This window comes from Salvelinus namaycush, chromosome 28, assembly GCF_016432855.1.
Source record: "Salvelinus namaycush isolate Seneca chromosome 28, SaNama_1.0, whole genome shotgun sequence".
Classification (NCBI taxonomy): Eukaryota; Metazoa; Chordata; class Actinopteri; order Salmoniformes; family Salmonidae; genus Salvelinus; species Salvelinus namaycush.
In genome coordinates this window covers 28,653,387-28,661,172 of record NC_052334.1, presented here as the reverse complement: position 1 = coordinate 28,661,172, position 7,786 = coordinate 28,653,387, and positions in this window count along the sequence as shown.

Below are 7,786 nucleotides of genomic sequence, written 5' to 3'. Positions count from 1 at the left end.
TCATGAGTGAATTAGGCCCGACTCAGTGGCCCGCCCACGTGAAGAGAAATTGGTTATAAACTATGAAACACGCCCTCCTCTCCCTTCCTATATAAAGCCTTGACGACAATATAACTTCCTGTTCCGGGTACATTAGGATGACGATCCGATGTCAGAAGGGTTCAGATAATAACTACAGAACGAAGCCAACCTCAGCGTGAACTTTGGTTGTGAATGGTATGAACTTTGAACTCTTATTCACTACAGAAGTGATACCTCCTAGCCTTTGAGTTAGCAGCGGCCGCTGTAAACTGGGCTAGGAGAGGACAGACAGAGTATCCCGTCAACCACGTTACTACAACGTATCCAATTTACCACCAGAGACGCTCTTCAAAGGATGGAAGAACTATTGGGCAACTCGGCCTTCCATCTACCACCAACCTATTGAAGCGCAGCTCAGAGTAAATTTTCATTGCATTGTCTTTTTCCAAATGGGCGGTAATATAGAGCGCATAAGATCCTGTATTTACAATAGAGACATCGCTTCTCCCTTTGTTCTTCAGTCTTCCCGCTCTTTCACTCAAAACCAACCCCCTTTACTTTGGGTAACCAGCTGTCATATCTGTTCCGTCCGCTAGGGACGTTTTCCTTTATGACATAATTTGTAATCAAGGTATGATTAATTCTGTGTATATGTAATTCTGTGTGATTAGTTAGGTATTTAGTAAATATATAATTAAACCCAATTTTGTATTGCTGATTCAACTTGTTAGCCAGGGTACGTGAAGACAACCAAGAATTTACAACTTTCAGATGAGACTGAATTAAGGTGACGATTAATATTGACTGCTATTGATGTAAAATATTACTAGGTCTTTAAGAGTTTATTCGGAAGATAACAGCTTTATAAATATTATTTCGTGGTGCCCCGACTCTCTAGTTAATTACATTTACATGATTAGCTCAATCAGGTAATATTAATTACGGAGAAACAATTTTATAGAATAGCATGTCATATCACTTAATCCGGCATAGCCAAAGACACGACACTCTCTACCTCTGAATGATCAGCTATGAAAAGCCAACTGACATTTACTCCTGAGGTGCTGACCTGTTGCACCCTCTACAACCACTGTGATTATTATTATTTGCCCCTGCTGGTCATCAATGAACATTTGAACATCTTGGCCATGTACTGTTATAATCTCCACCCGGCACAGCCAGAAGAGGACTGGCCACCCCTCAGAGCCTGGTTCCTCTCTACGTTTCTTCCTAAGTTCCTGCCTTTCTAGATTTTCCTGGCCACCGTGCTTCTACATCTGCATTGCTTGTTCTCTTTATTATTTTGGTTAGGTCAGGGTGTGACGAGGGTGGTTTGTGTGTTTTTGTCTCGTCTAGGGTGTTTGTACTGTCTAGGGGGGTTTTGTAGAGTTATGGGGTTGTGTTCATTATAGGTGTTTATGTAAGTCTATGGTTGCCTAGATTGGTTCTCAATTAGAGGCAGGTGTTTATCGTTGTCTCTGATTGAGAACCATATTTAGGCATCCATGTTCTTTGGGTATTTTGTGGGTGATTGTTTCCTGTGTCAGTGTTTGTGCCACACGGGACTGTTTCGGTTTGTTCACGTTTATTGTTTTTGTATTTGTGTTCATGTTCAGTTTTCTATATTAAAACATGGACACCTACCACGCTGCGTATTGGTCTGATCCTTGTTACACCTCTTCAGAGGAAGAAGAGGAAGACAGCCGTGACACTAGTTACTGTAACGGATTACATTTAGAAGGTAACCTACCCAACTCTGAGCACCCCATACTTCCCACAGTTATGCTTTAATTGGAAAAATATAAATTAGGTCCTTACAACATGTAAGTTTATCAACAATGAAGAAAGAAAACGAAGTGCCTTCTGCATTTGTCAAATAGCAGTCATGAAGGCTATCATTGTCGTCATCGCTTCTCTGTGGCACACAGTGCATAAAGCAGATGTTGACTCGCAATTGATAGTGCACTTTAACCATAGATTGTAACAGTGGGTTCCAGCCCCCTCCACAGCAAGCTTTTTTTGTTGAGGAGAAAACTTAACTGCCGGTCCTTATGCTCGATTCAAAACGCATAACGAAGTAGATGAATATAATAATGCATAGCGGCTATCCTACATGTACATGTAGCCTACACAAGACTTGTAGATTTCGAGTCCTGCAGACTCGTGATGAACGTCTTTAATAAACAAATATTGTTTCTACTGACAATTGAGATGTACAAACTATGGCATAAAGGGATGACAAGCGGATAAGAGGCGGTCCGTAATTTCAATGAAGACATTAATGAGCGAGCTAGGAAGGATGTAGTCAATAGAACTTTTTGTTCAGCACTTTTGAAATGTACAGTGACAGAATTCAGAACATGGGCCGTTCTAACAGTGTTCTCCCTGTACAGCAAGTCAGAACTGTAGGATAAATAAAGGGGGCATATAAGCAGTCAATGAAAGTTCTTACAATAATCAATGATTACATTTCTCAAAAACAGGTTAAAGGCTACATGTGCACCACCAAGTCAGAACAGTAGGCGAAATTAGGAGGTGAAAATAGACAAAATATTTGGGTGAGGCACATGGGCTACTAACAGCTTACTACACATCATACACTTAGTAATACTTTATTGCGCTACAGTTTATTTATAATTAAAAAAAAAAAATGTTTGGCTAAAAACAATCCAACACCCGATTCCGGGCCATTTCAATCAGTTTCGGCTCCCCGGCTAATGTGAGATTTTTAGACTACATTGACATTTTAGTAATTTAGCAGACGCTCTTATCCAGAGTGACTTACAGTTAGTGCATTCATCTTAAGATACTATAACTTTGATATGTGGATAGCTAAGTACATTTTCCTCAAAATAGCTATCAGCAAAGTCAGAGCTAGTAAGGTGGAGAAAAAAAGTTCACGTTTGTTTATGTTTATGTCATATACACATGTAGTACAATGAAATGCTAACTTGCAGGTATTTCAATGAAATAAATTCACAAATTATTATATATATATATTTTTTAAACAAATATTTACATAGCCTATATGGAAATAACAGACATGAGCCTAGCATATTAACCTGTAGAATTGAATAGGTTATATTATGTCTACGATTCATTTCGTTTGGTCAGTTCTACCACCTCAACATTGCTAATTTTAAACAGGGTTAAATACAGTGGTGGGCCGTCAGGGCCAGCAAGGCCTTCTCTGCTGGCCTAAACATCAGAATATAATTATTCCCCAGAGTAAGAGTTATACTCTTCATTTCATAGCTTTCCTCTTGGTTGCACTGCTTCCAGCCCCAGGTTGAGATTTGGAGGGCTGGTCTTTATGTTAGATCTTTTATCCAATCATATTCAGCCATCATGTGTTGCCAGGGGTCTAAAATCTGCCCTCAGGCCTTCAGAATCAACAGTGCGGGCGCTTGTAGCTTATAGTGAATGGAAATGAAAATTTAGTGTCAACCAATCAGCTTTAGAGTTGGCTATTATACGCCTGCTGGCTGGCTCCAGTGTTACACAGGAGCCAGCTAGCAGGCGTAGTGCGTGCACGTCTTTTGATTGGATTACCAATATTGAGAGGCAGGTCCTATGGGCAGGTCTATGCAGATCTAGGAAACTGAATTTGATAAACAAATTAATTTGCGTACTACTAAGCTGTTTTTTCAACCCACAATGGCGGAAGGAGGAGAAGATATCGATTTGGTCGAGGATATAATTATAATTATAATTATACATTCTCAAGACGAACTTTTCAAGAAAAGTTAGACATTGTAAGGAGAGGTCGCCCGACGCCGACGCTACAAAGCCTGTCACAGGCGGGAAAGGGGTTCGTTCGCTCGCCACTTTCAAAGTTCCAACTACGAGCGCTATGGCTCCGAGAAGCACTGCAAACTGTACTGCTGGGAATGCCTATTATTTGCAAGTGATCGATTTGGTGTTTGGAGCCACACTGGCTTTGCAAACTTGAGTTGTCTAACCAAGGCAGCAACGAGACACCAAAGTACGGCTGGGCACTTACAAGCAATGGTGCTTTTGAAAACTTTTGGGGACACCGGAGTGGATCTACAGCTCAACGAACAAGCGCGCAGGGCAACGCAGCTGCACAATGAAAAGGTGAAGGGAAATATTGAAAAGACTCATTGATTGTGTCATGTTTTTGGGTAAACACTGTTTGTCAATTTCAAGGTGACGCAACGCCTGGTTATACTGCGTTTCTGTCTAAATGTATAGTTTCTAGAGCCATGGCATCATAATGATGGTAATGAGAGGTGGATTAATTCGGGTGGGACTGTGTAGTACCTCACTGAAGGCCTAGGCCCCAGGCCCACTGCACGCCACTGGTTAAATATAATGTTGTAAGGTTCAGCTTCAGTCCAAAGCGGGACACTGCGTTACTGTCAAAAGATATGTGGTTCAGTCAGAAAAACATCATTTCTTTCTGGAACAAAAACCTCTTGGAAAGAGGAAACCTAGGCCGAATGACGCCACTCATAATTCCATTCCATTGTTATTTCTTTCCTCTGTCACGTTTGTGTGGTTGTTCCTTAGGATTGCTAGCAATAGTGAATCATATTACGCTAACGTATTACATGTTGTGCAATAATTAAGGGCATGTAGCCTATTTGAATCTTTATGGAACGCAGACCATATCTAGCAGTTTAAACCTGGAGTCTGGCGCACGGTTCACGATTCCTGGTCCGTTGTCATCCATGATTAGTGACGATTATTAGGGTAGATTTATAGGACTACTGTTCAACCCCTATTGTACACTTTTCTCACCTTCATGGGTTGAAAAATGGAATATGTCAACTTTCAGGATGAATCAAACCACTATTTTTTATTCACCAATATAGTCCGTGTGTAAAGGCTCTCCAAACCTTTTTTTTTATTCATAAATTCTTTCCGAACCCTAAATAATATACAGGATCAGAGTATTTTTTAATTGGTGCTGAAAGGAGACGGATATGTATGTATTTAAATGGCATTCTTTCATTGATCCCTAATATTCTGAACATTCTCTGTCACGCCCTGACCATAGAGAGCCTTTTATTCTCTATTTTGGTTAGGTCGGGGTGTGACTAGGGTGGGTGATCTAGTGTGTTTATGTCTATGTTGGCCTGGTATGGTTCCCAATCAGAGGCAGCTGTTTATCGTTGTCTCTGATTGGGGATCATATTTAGGCAGCCATTTCCCCACTGTGTTTTGTGGGATCTTATTTCTGTGTAGTTGATGGTGAGCACTGATTGAATTTCACGTTAGTTAATCTTGTTTTTGTGAGTTTCATTGATTAAACATGTGGAACTCTACGTACGCTGCGCCTTGGTCCGCTCATTTACAGGTTCGTGACATTCTCTCCATATATTCTAGTGAGTCTGAGAATTTGAATTAAAGGTACTTTACACCAAATTTAAAGGGATGGCTTTAGATAAGTCTTCTGAAACCCCTATTGAATGAAACTCCCCGGAAAATCTGTTGGTCAGGGTTATGGCTGGGGGCAGTATTGAGTAGCTTGGATGAATAAGTTGCCCAGAGTAAACTGCCTGCTACTCAGGCCCAGAAGCTAAGATATGCATATTATTAGTAGATTTGGATAGAAAACACTCTGACGTTTCTAAAACTGTTTGAATGATGCCTGTGAGTATAACATAACTCATATGGCATGCAAAAACCTGAGAAAAAATCCAACCAGGAAGTGGTAAATCTGAGGTTTGTAGGTTTTCAAGTCTTTGCCTATCCAATATACAGTGTCTATGGAGTCATATTGCACTTCCCAAGGCTTCCACTAGATGTCAACAGTCTTTAGAACCTTGTTTCAGGCTTCTACTGTGAAGGAGGAGAGAATAAGAGCTGATTGAGTAAGAGGTCTGGGAGAATGCCATGAGCTCAGTCAGGCGTGCGCCCGTGAGAGGTAGCTGCGTTCCTTTTCCTTTCTAAAGACAAAGGAATTATCCGGTTGAAACATTGAAGATTTATGTTAAAAACATCCTAAAGATTGATTCTATACATCGTTTGACATGTTTCTACAAAATGTAATGGAACTTTTTGACTTTTCGTCTGGCCCGCGCCTCGTGAATTTGTGAACTAAACGCGCAAACAAAAAGGGGGTATTTGGACATAAATGATGGACTTTATCGAACAAAACAAACATTTATTGTGCAACTGGGATTCCTGGGAGTGCATTCTGATGAAGATCATCAAAGGTAAGTGAATATTTATAATGCTATTTCTGACTTCTGTTGACTCCACAACATGGCGGGTATCTGTATGGCTTGTTTTGTTCTCTGAGCGCTGTACTCAGATTATTGCATGGTGTGCTTTTTCCGTAAAGCTTTTTTGAAATCTGACACAGCGGTTGCATTAAGGAGAAGTTTATCTAAAGTTCCATCCATAACACTTGTATCTTTTATCAATGTTTTATCAAATCAAATCAAATTTTATTTGTCACATACACATGGTTAGCAGATGTTAATGCGAGTGTAGCGAAATGCTTGTGCTTCTAGTTCTGACAATGCAGTAATAACCAACGAGTAATCTAACCTAACAATTCCACAACTACTACCTTAAACACACAAGTGTAAAGGGATAAAGAATATGTACATAAAGATATATGAATAAGTGATGGTACAGAACGGCATAGTGTGAGGATTGAAAATATGCTTGGCCTATAATGGGGGTCTGTGTGTGTGCTGGAAGTAACATTTTGCCCCAGATAGTGTGCTGAGAAGCTGTGGTTAACCTTGAGCGGGAACAGTATGTTTTCTATGCAGGTGCAAATAGCTCAACAATGTTGCAGAACTGTCTGACCTCAGTTTCTAGGGTGTGGGCGCGTAATCTACACAGCAACAGCGCCGGACATCTGGAGCGCTGTGGGGCTGGGACCAGCCTGGGCGCCACCGATAGGCTAGTGAGTCTAAACCACACTTAGCCTCTACTCTGACAGGCCAACTGAAGTTGGAACTATCTCTGTCCTAGTATAAAAAAAGAACTCTGTTAAACTCAAGTTAGTTCTCTGTTCTACCCTGCGAGGTGTTACAGTGAACCCGTATATACGAAAATTGCATTTGCCATTTATCGCTTGAGTTAAATAAAAATACTTAAAGTATATTAGGTGACTCTGAATCACATTTTATCCAGATTTGATTGACGCAACCCTTATCAATAGGCAAGATGCAGTAGATGGTATCGAGTACAGTATATACATATGAGATGAGTAATGTAGGGTATGTAAACATAAAAGTGGCATAGTGATATAGAGTGATATAGAGTGCAGTCGTCCTGTCCCCTTTGCAGAAAAGCATCCCCAAAGAATGATGTTTCCACCTCCATGCTTCACGGTTGGGATGGTGTTCTTGGGGTTGTACTCATCCTTCTTCTTCCTCCAAACACGGCGAGTGGAGTTTAGACCAAAAAGCTCTATTTTTGTCTCATCAGACCACATGACCTTCTCCCATTCCTCCTCTGGATCATCCAGATGGTCATTGGCAAACTTCAGACAGGCCTGGACATGTGCTGGCTTGAGCAAGGGGACCTTGCGTGCGCTGCAGGATTTTAATCCATGACGGCGTAGTGTGTTACTAATGGTTTTCTTTGAGACTGTGGTCCCAGCTCTCTTCAGGTCATTGACCAGGTCCTGCCGTGTAGTTCTGGGCTGATCCCTCACCTTCCTCATGATCATTGATGCCCCAGACCGAGGGTGATTGACCGTCATCTTGAACTTCTTCCATTTTCTAATAATTGTGCCAACAGTTGTTGCCTTCTCACCAAGCTGCTTGCCTATTGT